Raw genomic sequence first — 17,595 nt, 5'->3', positions numbered from 1 at the left:
AATTAGTGCGTGCCTACAGCATGCCAGACACTATAGCAGGCATTTCCCATACATCATCTCACATAATCCTCACAATCCCACAAGGTTGGGACTATTCCAGAGAAGTGGGTAATGTGGTAATTCTCCTACAATCACAAGCCTGTACTCCCAGCCACCACCTGCAGAGGCTTCCCAACACCAACCCTGGAGTCAGTTGTGAATAACTGGGTGGGTGGATGAATGAATGGGTGGGTGGATGGAAGGATGAATGATGGATGGGTGGGCGGATAAATGGATGCAGGGATGAATGGGTAGGTGGATGAATACATGGATGAATGAATGAATACATGGGTGGGTGGATGGATGGATGGGTGAATGAGTGGCTGGGTGTGAGGGTGGACGTCTGGTTGGATGCGAGAATGGATGATTGGGTGAATGGGTGAATGGATGAGTGGATGAATGGACAGAAGGACAGATGGATGAAGGGAGGGAGGGATGAATGGAGGAAAGAGGAACAGACGGATGATAAGTGTGAAGGTAGATGGCTGGATGGATAGACAGATCGATGAATGAAGGGTAGATGGGTGGGTGACTGAGTGGATAGGTAGATGAAGGAATGGAGGGATGGAGGGAATGGATGGATGGATAGCTGGGTAATCAGTGAGTGATAGGTGGATGAATGGTAATGGTGGGTGGAAGGATGGGTAGATGAATGGGATGGATGGATGGATGCATGGATGGATGGATGGATGGATGGATGGATGGATGGATGGATGATTGATTGGATGGATGCATGAGTGAATGAGTGGATGGGTGGGTGGAGAAATGAATGGATAGAGGGATGGACGGCTGGGTAGATGGGTGAGAGGGTGGATGTATGGATTAATGCATGAATGGGTGATGGGTGGATGGATGAATGGATTGTTGGGTGATGGATGGGTGAGTGACTAAGTGGATGAGTGGATGGGTGGATGGACAGGTGGATGAGTGTATGGGTGGGTAAAGAAATGAATGCCCCGTCTCTACTAAAAATACAAAAAATTAGCTGGGCATGGTGGCGCGTGCCTGTAATCCCAGCTACTCAGGAGGCTGAGGCAGGAGAATTGCCTGAACCTAGGAGGCGGAGGTTGCGGTGAGCCGAGATCGCGCCATTGCACTCCAGCCTGGGTAACGAGAGCGAAACTCAGTCTCACAAAAAAAAAAAAAAAAAAAAAAAAAAAAGAAATGAATGGATAGAGGGATGGATGGGTGGATGGAAAGACAGATGGGTGAATGGAGGGGTGTGTGGATGGATAAATGGGTGAATGGACTGGTGAGTGGATGGGTGGGTGGATGGATGGGTAGATGGATGGATGGATGGATAGATGAGTGTATGGGTGAGTAGAGAAATGAATGGAGAGATAGATGGGTGGGTGGGTATATGTATGGATAGATGAGTGAATGGGTGGATGGGTGGGTGGATGGATGGATGGATGGATGGGTGATGGGTGGATGGATGGATGGAGGGTAGATGGGTGAATGAATGAGTGGATGGGTTGATGGATAAATGAATGAATAGAGGGATGGATGAATGGGTGGACAGATGGGTGGATGGGTGTAAGGATGGGTGATGAGTGGGCAGATGGGTGGATAGGGTGTTTAGGTGAGTAGGATAGATGACTAGATGGATGAGCGGGTGGGCACATGGCTAACTACATGGATGGGCACACATCAGTAATTTGCCAGAGACTTGCCTTGGGCACACACACATCCTACCTGGTCCCTGCACTCCCCAAGATGCAATTTTCCCACCTGTCGAAGGGGCCTCCTGCCTCCTGTCCAGTGTGCCGTGAGAATCACAGGAGAGTGTGGTGGGAAGGGGCTCTGGGGATCTCCAGAGGTGAGTCACCTGACATGCTTCTGGCCTCCCCACCTCCCAACTAGGGAGTTCATGGGGCCTGCCCTTTCTAAGGTTACAGCCAAGGCAGGATTGTCACACTGGTTTTTCTGGCTGGGATTAAGAAACTGTTGGTGAGTCACCCGCACCTCGTCAGCTCCTGGGACAGGTGACAGAGGTTTAGGGGCACACAGACCTGGATTCAAATCCCAGCTCTGCCCCTCACAAGCTGTGTGACCTGGGGTGAGTCACTTCCCCTCTCTCAGCTTGCTCTGAAAAGGAATGACCTCGTCTCTAGTAACCCTTCAGTCCCTCTTCACTTCCAAGTCCCCTGGTCCCCAGCCCCTTCTTCCCCATCCCTCATTCTGAAAGCAGATGCCACAGGCCCGCTCTTCGCCTCTCTGCCATTCCACTCTCAAAACTGATGGGGACACAGAGGTTCAGAGAGGTTCTGTCACAAGCCAGTGTCACATAGCTGGAAGCCTCCATGCCAGGGACTTGGGTCCGTGCCCTTCCCCGAGTGCGCCCACACTGGGCCGGACCCTGCACGCTCAGCAGCTGTCTAGTCATCCCGACGCTCACAGCCCTGCCTTGGAACAGGGACGATTCTCCCCTCTAGACAGACAGGGAAACTGAGGCTGAGAGAGGATAAGTCACCTGCCCCAGTCACCTGGAGCTGGAACTCTTGAGCAGTGGAGGTGGGATACTGCCACAGGGCCATGAGGAGCCAAGTAGGGGTGGGGGCCAGAAGCGTCTCCCCACGTCCTGCTGGTCACCTGGCCAGCCCTAGGCTCTCCCAACCTCGTCCCTCACTCCCTACTACCTGGAAGGGGCATTCCCAGACCACAAATCCAGCTGGATGTGTTCTTATCTAGGAGGAAGACAAAATTAGCTCCACTTTACACAAGGGGTACTGAGACGTGGAGCAGAGAAGCGACTTGCCAGAAATCACAGGGTGAGGCGGGACTCTGCAAACAGGAACCAGCCTTCCTGATGCCCTGGCCAGAGCTCCCGCCGCCTGCAGGGGCCACGGCAGCCGCCATGTGAGCTCACCCCGCCAAGTCCCACAAATGTTTCCCGGGGTCACCGTCACAATCCTGGATGGGGAGGTGGGATGTAGGGGCGGTGCTTCCCCATGACCAGGACTGAGGGCCAACAGGCCGGGCTGGCCCACAGCCTCCCGCAGGGGAGGGCAGGGCCTGGGTGGAGGCTGGGGCCTAAACCACCCACGGGACAGGACAAGGCACTTCCCCTTCCTGAGGCTCAGCTTCCCCTGAAACACGAGGCTGGCGACACCTGCCAGGCCTCCCAGATGATGAGCCTTGAAACAGAAGCTGGTGATGAAGGTGCAGGCCGGGCACTGGGCCTGGCACCAGCAGGTCTCTGAGAGGTGGCAGCTGTCACCCTCCCTGGAGGGGCCTGGCAGCCGCCCAGCCCACTGAGGCCTGAGACTCCCCATCTGCAAAATGCAGAGACCCCACGCACCTCAGGAGACTGTCGTGAGATGAGCCCCGCCCTGGCCTCGACAGTGCGGGTCCTGCTGGCATTTACTGAGACGGGCGTTCCTGACGCCACTCGGGCACGAGAGCAGAAACAGGCTTCCCAACAGGACGGAAAGCTGGCTGGGCCCGAGGCTCCCTGTGGCTGCCGGAGGTCCTCAGAAGCCTCCTGGCCCGCAAGGAATCACAAAACACATCAGCCCCCAGGGCAGGGCCAGCCCACAGAGGGTGCTCAGAAACCTGCAGTGACCCTGACCCCGCGGGCCCCTCACATTCTGTGGCGTGGAAATGGGGGCTGGACATGTCAACCCCAAGAGGCTGCGCCAAGGGGCCAGAGAAGGCCGACGTCCGCCCTCGAGCCCGAGGTGAGGCCAGGTCAGAAGGTTCCGGCCCCGCAGGGTGGACAGCACTCACACGGAACAGCAGCGGATGTTTCTGAAGGTATTTTTATCTTGAGAACACCCTTCACAGAGGGTGGGAGCAAGCGGGAGAGAGGGCGTCCTTGGCCCCAGGCCCCCGGGAGCAGCAGAGAACAGAGGCCCTCCAGCAGTGCCCTCTGCTGGGGTGACCGTCACAGACACTGCCACTTCCCTGGGCTCCATGAAGTCTCAGGAAGGGGGGACCTGGAGGGTCTTGGGGCCCTCCTCGGGCTCCTGGTTCTTCCCCACCTTGCTGTGTGACCTGGGGCAGGGCTCTGCCCCTCTCTGGGCCTCCCTCTTCAAGTCCTTGCTGGGCACCAAGGACTTGAAGGGGAAGCACTGGGCGCCTTCCTTCATGGGGAACCCTGCCTTGCGGGGCAGACGGTAAGTCAGCACTCACAGCTCACTGGGCCCCGGGAAGCCCAGGGCAGGTGCGTAACCCAGTGGCGGGAGGGGTGCTTCCTAGAGGAGCATCTGACAGCGGGGAGGGGGGGCAGCGAGCAGGAGGGGAGAGAATCCTCCCTGCAACCAGCTGACCGACCGTAGCACAGTGACACAGCCAAGAGCAGCTCAGGTCACCCCGGGGCGTCGTGGGGAGCACCAGAGTCCCGCAGTCTGGGTGCAGATTCCAGCTCCACTCCCCAGGCACCGGGCCTTGGGCAAGGCCCACCCTGACTGCAAACCAGGGGCGGACCCGGCTGCTCCACAGAAGCCCTGCCAGCCTCTCATTCCAGGATCTAAACCATTTGGGGTTTGCGGGGAAGGTGTGGAGAGAGGGGCACAGCCTTGGCACCATCCCATCAGGGCAGGGGGGCATGTGCAGGTCCAGAGGCGAAGGCAGCACCTTGGCAGATGAAGAAACAGCGGCCCCAGGAGGCCTCGGATGTCACATTAACAAGCCTGGGCTTGATCCCAAAGGCAATGGGGAGCCCAAGGGCCATAAGAGAGCTTGAAACTGGAAGTGTTCTGGGGCAACAAGGCCTGAATTCAAATCCTGTCTTCATCGCTTCCTGTGTGGCCTTGGGCAAGCCACATAACCTCTCTGAACTGCAGTCTTCTCACCTGTAAAATGGAACTAAGCACAGCACCTGTCTCAGGGGGTTGCGATGGGGTTTCCATGAGTGACTGGCCAGCGGGGAACTCCCTGTCCCCACCCTCCCCCTCAACACAGCTATGAGCCCCTGCCCCACCCTGCAGAGAGTCACAGGCCCCTTTAGGGCCTCAGCTGGACCCCGCTCCAGGCAAAAAGGAATGATGGGCAGGAACCCCAGAGGGAGGCAGAAGTCAGCAAAGGCACATGGCTTCTGGTTTTCACACAGCTGTCAATTTTCCAGCTTCCACTTAATTTGAGTCTCATACATGTCCTGAGCAGCCAGCATGTGCACAGGAGAGCAAGGACCCAAGGTAAGGACACAAGGGACCAGAAAGACCACCAAAGGAAAGGCTGGAACATTTGCCAACATAAAAACACGTATGATGCCGTCAAAACCCATAAGTGAAACAAAAGATAAATAAGTGTTTGTTATTAAAAAGGATCCATGGGCTCAATATATAAAGAGTTCTTAAAAATCAATAAGAAAAAAGGACACAGTCGGAATGAGCAGAGAACTAGGGTTGGGCTCCCAATGCCTCTGGAATGTCCCACACCTCAGAGCCTCAGCCCAAGCTGGCCCCTCACCATGGAATGCTTTTGTCTGCCTCTCGGAACACAGTACATCCTTCAGGCGCAAAGGATGCCTCCTCCATGAAGCCTTCCAAGATTTCTCCAAGTCCCTTGCTCCTCTGTGAGTACTCCTAGCATGTTTCTTGAGCCCCTAGGACCCAGCACCTGGTTTCTGCTCACTGCATCAGAGAAGTCCCAGGTGGAGTGGCCCCAGCTTCTTTGAGAGGAAGAAATGAGTACAGAGAGGAGCCATGCCCAAGGTCACCAGAGAGAGCAGGACCTAGCATCCAGGTGCCCTACCTCAGTCCCTCTGTACTCCAGCGACCAGCCCCCCAGTGAGCCCTCCAGGGCTGCCTTGCTCCTAGCAAGGAAGGCCCCCACATGGGGGCTGCACTTCTTTCTTCACAAAGGGCCAGCCAGGATTAGGGCCTCAGCCCCCCATAACCGACTGCTCTCTGTAGGAGAGCACGTGACCATTGTGCTCTTAGCTTCCTCTTTTTTGATTCCCTATTTTGTCAATCTGGCCTTATTTCAGGTACAGAAGGTTCCCTGGGAGGGCCTGACAGACTCTAAGGGCTCTGGGGTTCACCTTAGCATGGGCAGGAGGCTGACCTCGGAGATGTGGAGTCCGGGGAAAGAGGGTAGGCTTTTTCCAGACGGCTGATCGCTCTGCCCAGGCCCCATTTACAGCTCAGATCCGCGAGGCGCCGTGGCCTGGCTCTGCTGCCAGAGTCACGCTCGGCATCGACTCACTCCGTCAGCGGCGTCTGCCCAGCCTCTGCTACGCGCTGACATCGTGCTTGGGGGCCACGTGCTGCTGGGCAAGACAGACCAAAAAAAAAAAAACATGCCGGAAGGGAAAAAAAATTTTGAGTAAATCCAGAGACGGGTGGAGACTATTCCAGAGGTCAGGGAAGACGCTGAGGAGGCGACATCTCATCAAGAGCTGGGGAGAAGAGACTGAGGGAGGAGGATACTCCTTGAAGGGGGAAGTGCAGCCGCAAAGGCCTGGAGGCTGGGCCGGGGGAGGGCGGTGGGGATGGAGCTCCAGGACGCACAGCCGGCTGGGCAGACCAGAGCACCCAGGCCTCCTCTTCATCGCCGGCAGTCAGAGGAAAGGCTTCCCACCCACTGCCTTGCCATATGCCAGACACTACCCAAGGCTCTCCCTTCCCCATTCTCCCTCAAACTCCTATGCATCCTTCAACACCCATTTCCAAGCCCATCTCTTATGCTTCCCTCTGTCCTGGACCAGACCATGCTGGATGCAGTCAGTCTATCTGAGTCTCTCCACCAGGCCAGGGGTCCCCCGAGGGTAAAACACGGGTCTGACTGTGTTGAGCAGTCTCAGCACAGGACCAGGTTTCCGGGGAAAGCTAAGGGATTGGGAAGTAGGATTCTGTCCCCTGTGGCCCAGGGCTCTAGAGCCCTTAAAGTCTGCATCACAAGACGGCAGGCAGCACTGTGCCCCACCCAAGACCACTCCAGCTTCAGCTCACCACGAGACTGCCCCTGTCCCTGTCCCTTCTGGGCCTCAGTTTCCCCATGTGTCAAATGAGAGGCCCCATGGCTTGGGAACAGGGCGGCTCCAGCTTCCTCCCTTACTAACTGCTCACAGCAGGGCAGCCCTTGCAGGGAGGAAGCATGGCTGTCACTCTCTGACCCCTGCTGAGCTCTGAGCTTGGCCCACAGGGCAGGAAATGCCAGCTTTTTGCCAGGCCAGTAGGAGGCTTCCAGCTGAGCCTGGGGGGTGATGGGGGAGCCTCCCTGCTCTATGACCTCGCTAGGGGACTCACAATGACTGGCTTGGGCATTTCACCCACAACAGCCAGGCGTGGGGGCCTGGGGGTGTGGCTGACCCCTGACCCTCTCTCCCCCACCACGGCTGGGAAACTTGAAGCTCAGGTCGCGGTCAGGATGCCTGCCTTGGTCCCCAGACCCCCAGGAAGGCTGCCCCAGGAGACTGGGGGCAAGGCAAGGGGGCCGGGCAAAGCAGGGCCAGGCTTTGCAGTCCCCAAGACGAAGGAGCAGGGTCCCGGAGGTCCCGCCGCAGGGTTCAAGGACAGACGCCAGGGCTCTGTGAACCTGACGCGGGGAAAATCATCAACTTCCCCGTCTTCAACCTCTCTGTGAAATGTGTGCCAGACACACAGAGCCTGAGCTCCCCCAGGCCCTAGAGCAATGCAGACACCTGGTGACGCTCGGCTCTCCTCCCCGCTCCGGGGAGGAGCCATCGGCAGGACGGCTGCCACCAGGTCTCCCTAGTTAAGGCGCTCACAGGCAACAGCATGCTAATTACTAGTTTTAAAATAACGTTTTGATAAGTATTGCAACACTTACTTCTGGTTTCCTCTGCAGCCCCATACGGGTTCTCTCTTGCATTCAAACGTGTTATTCTGAGAAAGAGGATGTCAAAGGCATCCCCAGCACACGAACAGCTCAGCACGCTGGGTCAGAGGAGGCAGAAGGGCTGAGCATCTGGCCAGGAAAGGGCAGGGCGGCCTGGCCCCTCGCCCACCCATCCAGCCACTTGTTCATTCCTCGTTCATTACGCAAATGAGTCTTCCCTGAGCACCAAACCTGTGCCGGGCTCTGTGCGGGGTACAGCGCGAAGAGGGTGGTCAGCCCTGCGCCCGGCTCCTCACACATGGTGGGAGACAGACATTCCAGGGGAAACCGGGGAAGCACAGGAGATGCCGGCTGCAGGCGGGGCTGTGGGACCACCGGGAAGAGGGACTCGAGGCCGGCTGGGGGGCAGCAGGGCTGGAAGAGGAGCGGGACCCTGGGCCCCGGACACAGGGCAGGGTGTGAGGAGAGAGGAGGGAGGGGCAGAGAAATGAGCTCTGAGAGGGGACAGGGCGGCAGCAGGCCGCTCAGAGGCCAGGAGCTTGCTGCCCACCCCCAGATCACCTCCGCACGTGCAGCCCACCCAGCGGGATGGGGAGCCCTTCACGGCCACAGACAGGAAAGGGTCTGGACAGCAATAGCTGCACATTTTCCTGCACGCCCTTAGGCCTGGGTGGCAGGTGGCTCTACATGGCCTGATTTCACAGCGAGGAGACTCAGGCACCCCACAGCTAGACGGTGGCGAGCGGGGGCCTGCAGAGGCCGTTCTGACCCCACACCGCCTTGCACGGCCCTCTTACTGCCACACACGTTTTCCAACCCCAGTAAACTGGGACTGCGCAACTGCTATGCGTCAGGAACACCCGTCACTGTGACACACGCCACTTCCATTCACACCGGTTTCTTTTGATAGAGGTGAGAAACTGGGGCTCGGAGAGGGTGAGTGCCATGTCCAGGGACACGCAGCCAGTCCATGGCAGGGCCGGGATAGAAATTCAGGGCTTCCAGGCTGTGGAAACGGAGACCTGGGACTTGACCACGCACATTGGCCCTGGTGTCTCTAGGAGACACCACAGCCTCTCCAGGCCTGGCTTGGACCACCTCCTCCAGGAAGCTTTCCCTGACTATGTGGCTCTTGCCTGCCTCTCCCCCATCCCTCTGGTGGCAGCTAGTTGGTGCTGTGAGGAGGCAGGAGCTGTGGGGCCCTGATGCCTGGCTCCTGTTTGACCCCTGCTGTGCTGACTTCACCTGGACCTACGGTCTTTCTCTGAGAGGGGATCCAGCGGGACATTTGTCCCAGAGCAGAGGTGTGACCAGCAATGTCTGCTCAGAAAGCAGGTGGGTGGCTGCTGAGATGGCCAGGAAATGCTTTCTCATGCCTGGAGCAGGAAGAAATGAGCAGGAAGAAAAGGACCTACTTTGTGCATCTCTTGACAACCCCAAGAGACACGGCCGGGGACTCTCCTTGCCTGAAGAGGAAGAAATAGGATCAGAAAGGGAATCCAGAGCCCCACGGCCACACGGTTGTGCAGCATATGGACGTCAGCTGTCCTGGAAAGGGCGCATACGCCCAGGCTCTGGGATGCAGGGCTAGAAGCGTGTGGGGGGCGCCAGCTGTGCTCCGTGGGGGCTGAAGATGAATGTGTCCCCTGCCACCTCCAGCGTCCTGTGGGGGGGCACAAATTCTTGCTTCCTAGGGTGGATCCCAGCTCCTGCCCCTCCTCCACCCCTAAGGCACAACTTTATGGATTCATCCTGGCCTCAGTTTCCACATCTTTGGAATGGGCCTCACCATACTGCCTCCCTGGCCCAGCAGACATTCATCTGCGCACAGTGCCCAGAACAGGTCCAGCATACCACACACTACACAATACGTGCAGCACGCGCCCGCGCTCGCCACCACGGCTCTGCCGGCAACGTGTTGCATGTGTACACGGACACACGGCCTGGGGCAAGCGTGTGTGCCATTCCAGTTCTTTCCCCAGAAACAGATCTTCAGTCAAGGATTTGGGAGGAGGGAGTTTACTTGGGAGGCAACACCAGGAAGCACAGGGGAGTGCGGACATGAGATGGGGACAGGACAGCAGCCAGAAAGGCTGCACAGACGGGCAGGTCACTGCTGAGAATCCCCGGGCTCCGGCCTCCTGGGGATAGAACACGTCCCAGAGTTATCCACAACAAGGAAGCCCCTTGGAAGGATGGCTCCACGTGCTGTGGGCAGTGGGGGCCGTAGAGGTCTGGCCTGGTGTCTGGATGCCGCCGGCCACAGGGGCTGCCAGGCAGGGGAGGACACGCTCATTCCCTCAGCAGCACATGCAGGAGGCTCCAGTGGCCAGAGGAGGTGCTGGGCAGGGCCTCGGTGCCAGAGAAGTGTGGGGCGCCACCGGGGAGCGCCTGCGTGGGCACGCATGGGTGTGTACCGTCCACCTGTGGGTGTCCCCAGCATGCACACACTCAGCCTGCGTCCTTCCCCAAACAATGAATCCATGCCCACATTCGCGTGGGGCTGTACACCCTGGGGTCCCCGCGAGTCTGTGTACACATATGTACACAGGCATGGACACACACACACGTCCAGGGCTGTGTGCCTCGCCCAGTCCTGGCGGTGACCGAAGGGTGGCAGGAATGGTCTGGTCACCTTGGCAACGGGGCAGGAGCGGCTAAGTCTGGGACAGCCTTGGTTCAAAGGCAAAAAACAAAACCAAACCACGGAGCAGAGGCCGAAAGGAGAAAAGGAGAAGGGAGGGGTGGTGGCGGGGGCAAGTCTCGGCCCCCAGGCTCTGCTCCCGGTCCACATGCTATTCCCTGCTGCGCCCTGTGTCAGCCCCAGCTGAGGGCTGCTGGGGGAGCTGGAGGGGGCAGTGCAGAGTGAGGCCCCACGTCAGGCCCAGCTGGCCTAGTCCCTGGGCTCAGGGTCCTTTCCCAGAGTCATGGAGCTTCCAAGGCAGGCACCCCAGACATCAGGCACTCTGCAAACCGGCGGACTCGGCCACACCCTCACAAAGTCATCCTCTCTGGACAATTAACGCACTAATTGCACACACTGCCCGTGGCCAGTGCATTAGCCCAGCTCCAACGATGATTTATTCAGGAGCTCCCATCTCCTTCCCGTCCCCAGGCCAGCTCATCAGCCTCTGCCGGGCGGGGAGGACGACCCACAGACGCTTCCCTAGCCTTGCTCGAAAACATCGCGTGCTATTTATATTTCATCAGACAAGAGTGCATGGGGATGGAGCCGCCGGTGATCCGCTCCCCGCAGGCAGCCGGGCGCTGGAGCCCCACTCGGCAGCGATCTCAGGGATGAGCAGCTGAGGCTTCCTGCGTTCTTTGGGGTGGCCTTTGCTAGAGAGCTTGCAGCAGGCACTGTGATCGCAGCCACAGGGACGTTACCTTGACTGCCTCACTGCGCCCTGAGAAAGCTCTGCAGGGAAGAGTCTGCTGGTATCCCCATTGGGCAGATGAGGAGACTGAGCTTCCGAGAGCGAAGCTTCTTACCCAAGGCCAAACAGACTGTAAGAGGCAGAGCTGGGGAATAAGCCCATGACTCTACTGCCAGTCATCCAGCCGCCCAAATGTGGTCCCCAAGCAACCCCATGAAAATCTGTTTTAAAGATGAGGAAGCTGAGGCCCAGAGAGCTAAAGAGATTCACTCAGGGTCACACAGCGAGGACCTTGAGGGGCAATGTGCTCCAATCTGTGCCCTGGGAGACCCCCTTGAATTATGACCCCAGCCAGACCCTCCCAAACACCTGCGTGCATCCAGGAAGCCTCCCTGGGAGGCTCTGGGAAGTCCGTCCCCATGGCTGCCTGAGGCCACAGCCACGGTGCCCAGAACCTGATGCCCAGCCCCACCCCCAGAAACTGAGTGGAGGCCCAGCTTGGCCGGCTCTGGTGGCTCCAGGGGTCCAGGGGTTAGGACAGTGGCTACTGTGAAGAGCCTCTGAATCACATCCTCTTGTCGTCATCCTCAGGGAGAAGTGGCCCCTCAACACAACCGGGACGGCCCTCCCCATCCACACGAGGCTGACGCCCACCCCCAGACAGCCCATAACCACTGGCTCCTGAGACCAGTGGGAGCTGAGCTGGCTAGAACACCAGCCAGGCACCGGCATGTCTCTCTGAGCCTCGGTATCCTCATCTGTAAGATGGGCACGGACAGCCCCTTGGAGGACTGGAATGGGCATGCCAGGACTTGCCGCCCAGCACAGGCCTGTGCTCAGTAAGCACCAGGTAAGTAGAAGCTGTGGTTGTCATCCATGTCACCTGCAAAGTGGGAGGCAGGGCTTTGCAGCCAGCTGGCTCTGTGACTCTCTGGCTGTGTCATCTCAGATTCCTGGCTGCCCCTCTCTGAGCCTCAGTTTCCCTACCTGTTAGCTAAGGATGTCTCAAGGTTGTAGGGGAAACAAGGAGTCCAGGTGTGTGTAGCACCTGGCTCTAGCCTCAGCAAGCTCTTGAGAGCCCAGCCAGCCCCTCACCCCCATTCCAACCCCAAGGCCAGGGCAGCTGGCACCTTGGAGTGACTCCTGGCCCCTAGCTGCTCCCAAGGAACCAAGGCGGCCACCATAACAGGACTGGCAGGGACCCAGGGACAGCAGGGCTGTGGCCTAGCCGAGAAGCCCGAGGACCTCCTGGGCTGGCTGCAGAGGCTCAGAGCCCAGGGAGGGAAGGCTATGCTAAGCCACATAGCCAGGCAGGCGGGGCAGGCAAGCCACGCTCTGGAAATGGCCCTGCCCACCAAGTGGGGGGCTCCAGCCACTCCTCTGCCTCAGCTGAACCCCAAATACTCTTCCCCTTTCCCCAGGCCAGTGCCCAAGGTCTGTCTACCTCTGCCACCCAGTCATGGTAAGACCTTGGGCAGGTCATTTCACCTCTGGCATCAGTTTCTCCATCTGTAACATGAGGGCAATATGATGTGACTGTCATGAGGATGAATGAGTTCCTAAAGAGCTCAGAGCCAGGCTTGGCATCAGGAAATATTCTTTCACTATCCCTGTTACCATGGCATCCATTCTTTCTTTCTTTTTTTTTTTTTTAAGACAGTCTCACTGGAGTGTAGTGGCGCGATCTTGGCTCACTGCAACCTCTGCATCCTAGGTTCAAGCGACTCTCATGCCTCAGCCTCCTAGAGGCAGGTGCCACCATGCCGGCTAATTTTTGTATTTTTAGTAGAGATGAGGTTTTGCCATGTCGGCCAGGCTGGTCTCGGTCCCCTGGCCTCAAGTGATCCTCCTGCTTTGGCCTCCCAAAGTGCTGGGATTACAGGATTGAGTCACTGTGCCCTGTGTTCTGGTTTGTTTTTTTTTTTTTTTTTTTTTTTTAAAAAGGCAAGGTCTTGCTCTGTCACCCAACCTGGAGTGCAGCGGCTTAATCAGAGCTCAGTGTAGCCTGGAACTCCTGGGCTCAGGTGATCCTCCCTCCTCAGCCTCCTGGGTAGCTGGGACTGCAGGTATGCTCCAGCACACCCAGCTAATGTTTCATTTGTGTAGAGATGGGGTCTCACTATATTGCCAAGGCTGGTCTTAAACTTCTGGCCTCAAGGAATCTTCCTGCCTCAGCCTCCCAAAATGCTGGGATTGCAGGTGTGAGCCACCTTGCCCAGGCATCATCATCAACGTTTCTGTGCCACGCACTGGGTTAAAGCAGGAAGCAGCCCATGGAGCCGATGTGATCATGGTCTCTGTCCAGGCCTGCCAGCCTTGGGGGTCCCTTAGCACTTCCAGGGACCCCTTTGCTGTGGCCCCCAGCAGGGCTTGGAAAGAATTTCTGGAAATAAAATAAATAATTTCTAATGGTTTACCCCTGGCAACACCAAACTCCCAGCAGTTCCCACCTCCAACGTCTGAGGCCACACCGGTCACCTCCCAGGGTGCCCATGCCAGGGTTTCTCTCTGCCACAGCCCTGACCGCACCGGCAGTCACTGTCTTCACCCTCCCCACCCACAGCCTCAAGTTGCACCTCCAGTCCTGATTCATCTCAGAACCACTGCTTCACCCAGCACAGGGCAGGCAAGAGCAGGGGCCCTGTGTCTGTTCTAGAACCTCAACAGACATCTATAATGAGAGCTTAGGTTTATTGAGCACTTACTATGTGTCAGGCAGGCTTAGCCCCCGAGTACCAGACAACGATGCCTGGATGAACGAGGGGGACACCTGCTGAGAAATGTGCTATCGGGCAATGTCATCACTGAGCTAACGTCACAGACAGACCTACACACGGCTAGACGGTACCGCCTACTGCACACCCAGGCCATGTGGCGGGGCCTGCTGCTCCTCAGCTGCGGGGCTGTATAGCATGTACAGGCAACTGAAACACAACGGGGAGCATCTGCGTGTCTAAACACAGTTAAACGTTGAAAAGGTACAGCAAAAATACAGTATGAAAGATTAAAAGTGGTACACCTGTAGAGCGCAGCCCATTCGGGACGTACTCGCCATCTGTCATTGACTGAAATGTCATTAGTCCACATGTGACGAGACCCCCGAGATAGATATTATAATCTTACCGATGAGTGCACTGAGGCCCAGGGAGCTGGCCTTCACACACTGGGGGCTTCAGGTCGACCGCTGCCTAGACCAAACCCCTCGCTACTCCAAGCTGTCCTCCTTTGCCTGGGTCCTGTGGGTGAGGTGTAAGAGGCCAGCGCTAGAGACCAGCAGTGCCCCGAGTGGCAGCCTTGGCCCCAAGCTTAGAGAGGCCACGTGCTCCACAGCCCTGGGAGGAGGCTCAGCCTCAGGCCACCGGCGAGGTGTTTGCCCTACTGCTCAGGGTAGAGGCCTGGGGGCATGGGGCTGGTGTCAGACACACAGGATTGAATTGTGCCTTCCAGGCCCCTGTGGCTTCATCTGTAAAATGGGCCATGAGGAGACTAAGTGAGACAATCCCAGCGCCTGGCAAGGAACAGGTGCTCAGCTCAGCAATCGCGGAACGACAAGGTGGAGGGCCCAGGGCCCCGGGTCTGCGGGCATGCTGCCCTCAGGCCTTCACCCTCTGCTGGCGGCTCAACACGCATGGGGGTCTGAGGCTCCCAGAGGGGCATGACAGGGCTAGCCCGATAGATGGCCAGCGCTCCTCGTGAGCAAGAGCAAAAACGTACCGGGGCAGAGGGGAGGCCACGCGCAGAGGCCGGGGCCGTAGAGGCTCTGGCAGAGACGCAGGGTGTGCAGGTCAGCCCAGGGGACAGCCGGCCTCCAGGGACAGCCTCAGACTGTTTGAGGGCCTGAAGCGGGGCCTCCAAGGACTGCCCCATCAGCCAGACCCAGACCCCTCTACCATGGCTCGAGAAAGCACCATGGGCTCCAGAAGATTCCCTCCACCTCTCTGAGCCTCGGTGTCCCTATCTGCAAAACGGGGACAAGGACTGGCACTTTCCAGCACAGAAAGCGATGAGTCAGCCCCCGAAACTCCTCAGCAGCACAAGCTTCTGACAAATGTCCTTTCCAATAGGGGAGGGCAGGGGAGAGCAGGGGAGGGTTGGTATGGTGGCCGTGCAGGGAGGTGCATGGAGTTACAATTCCAGTCCAGGCCTGGGAGCTGCCTCCGGCCCCTCCCCAGAAAGTAGGGGGCTGGGCAAGAAGGGCAGAAGTTAAGGACCCCACCTGTGCCCAGACCCAGGGACACTGTCCACATCTTGCTGTCCTGGCCTCCCCACCCCCCACCACCCCTGCATCTCCACACACACCTGTCGCCTGCGAAATTCAGACCCAGCTACATGGCCTGTGCCTGCAGTCACAACATCAAGGTTGCCCTGACCGCGCTCCCAACACCCACCCTCAGGCCTTCCACTTATCTCCACCATCCACCTCCGTCTACACTGCCCCAGTGCTGTGGCCATCACCATGGACCGCAACCGTCTGACATTTAGACAACCCGTCTACACAGCCAGTCTCAGGCCTCATTCTCTGAACCCACTTGGTGGGGGGCGGGGAGCCCATGAAGCCCCCTCCCTATAGAACCAACACTCCCAGGCCAAGGGAGCCAGGTGGCTTGGCACCCCCCCAAGGCCAGTGCCGGGTGCAGCCCTGGTGGGGCTCCTGCCGGTCCTAAGTGCCAACAAGATGATGAACAAGCGGGCACCAGCTGGGCTCCTGCCCCCCACCTCAAGCAGCTGCAGCCTGGTGGGGCCAGAGGCAGAGGGCCCCCGTTGGTGGGGCGTGTGTCCCCATCTGCCTTTGCTCCCCGCTGCGGCAGCCAAACCCATCTTTCCCTGAGGGCCCAGCCCACTGGACTGGGTTCTCTGAGCAAACACAGCCGGCTTCCATGACCTACAAGTGAGCACGTGCTGGGCGCCTGCAGTGTGCGGTGGACTCTGGGAAGCCTGCTCGGCTAGGTCCAGCGGTGCTGTGTGCAAGGGGTAAGGCAGCCTCTTATTCACACTGACGCCTGGGGACACGAACTCTCAGGAAGGCTTTGCTGGAGGCTGCACCTCCTCCCACGAAGTCATCGCAGCTCGGGAGAGAGGGAAGGAAGCTGTCCAGGAGCCTGCAGGCCCCGCCGCCACACTCAGCGTAAGTCACCCTGTTCCCCCTCAACCGCAGCCCTAGGAAGTGAGTGAGACAGGGACTCCTGCGGCCACTTTCAGATGAGGAGCCCCGGCCCGGAGCCTGCAGCCATGCAATGCCCCACAGTTGGGAGGCCACCTTGCCAGACATGACCGCACGTTTGGCCCTCCCACCCACTGGCCAAGGCAGGACCGGTGGCAGGGGAGGTCTTCAGCCTGTCCCCTTTCCAGTGACAAGGAGACTGGAGTGGGGGGCCCACAGGCTCCAGGAAGGCGGGAGCCCCGTTCTGGCCATGTAGGATCCAGGTGCCTGCAGACCCCAGGGGAGACGTCATCTGGGCAGGTAGGGGAAGGAAGGCCTGGGCTAGACCTGAACCTGGGGCTGGAGGAGGCCAGGTGTGCAGGAGAGGGAGTATGCTCCGGAGGAGAGGCGGAGGAGCGGGGCTGGGCAGGGCGCCGAAAGGCAGGTGCCCCCAGAGGACGCAGGTTCAGACAAACCAGGTGACTAGTGACCTGTTCTAAACGTTGCTGAGGCATCGCAGGGGGCGGCCATGAGGAGAAGCTGGGGATCAGCGGAACCGCCTTGTGGGGTGGTCCCGGGGCACAGCAATAACTCAGGCTGGAGGGCTCCAGGGAGGGTGCCCCAGAGTCAGAGGCTCCTCCAAAGGTAACAGCTCCTCCAGAGTTCGGCAGAGCTGCTGCAGGCCCAGCCACTCCACCTCTAGGAACATGGAGAGACCTGGAATCCGGCATCCAGGGGACCCTGTGTCCCATGTCCGTGGCAGCACCGTTCACAGGTGCCAAAGGCCGAGCAGCCCAGTGTCCACCACGGACAAACGGGCAGGCAGAATGGGTGTCCATCCACACCAGGCCGGCCTCGGCCATGACAAAGAAGGCGGTGCCGACACACGGCACACCAGGGCGGAGCCTGGAGACGGGGAAGCCAGCCGCGGAAGGCTGCCGGTGCCGGGGCCCCACGCACAGACGACGTCCAGATTAGGAAGATCCACAGCCGCGTTAAGTGGTTTAGTGGCTGCCAGGGGATGGGGTGGGGACAGGGCTTCCTTTCTGGGTGGGGGAAAGGTTTTGGAGCTAGACAGAGGTGGTGGGTACACAACTTTGTGAATGCACTAAATACCACTGAATTGTTCACTTTTAAGTGGTTAATTTCATCTTATGTGAATTTCGCCGCCAAGAAAAAAATACTGAAGATCACCTCCAAGAAGATAAAAAAGTTGAGAAGTAGACATACGAAGGAGATTTGCAACCAACTTCGACCTAACGGAGCCAAGCCCAGCTCCTCCCCGCAGCTCAG

At 58.5% G+C, this 17,595-nt stretch overlaps 1 protein-coding gene across 2 annotated transcripts in view; it reads right to left on the bottom strand.

The window, feature by feature from the left end:
• KCNJ12 (potassium inwardly rectifying channel subfamily J member 12) overlaps positions 1-17,595 on the bottom strand; it is a 43,517-nt gene that overhangs the window by 11,730 nt on the left and 14,192 nt on the right. The window contains exon 2 of one of the 2 annotated variants that reach the window (XM_074388324.1): positions 6,049-6,250. The exons of the other annotated variant lie outside the window; for it this stretch is intronic. The gene's annotated coding sequence lies outside the window, so the exon portion shown is untranslated. The remainder of the gene's footprint in view (positions 1-6,048; positions 6,251-17,595) is intronic. 2 annotated transcript variants of the gene reach the window in all.

This window comes from Saimiri boliviensis, chromosome 17 (genome assembly GCF_048565385.1).
Source record: "Saimiri boliviensis isolate mSaiBol1 chromosome 17, mSaiBol1.pri, whole genome shotgun sequence".
Lineage (NCBI taxonomy): Eukaryota > Metazoa > Chordata > Mammalia > Primates > Cebidae > Saimiri > Saimiri boliviensis.
Note: the sequence above shows the minus strand (reverse complement) of the source record. Positions and strands in the feature narration are given on the sequence as shown.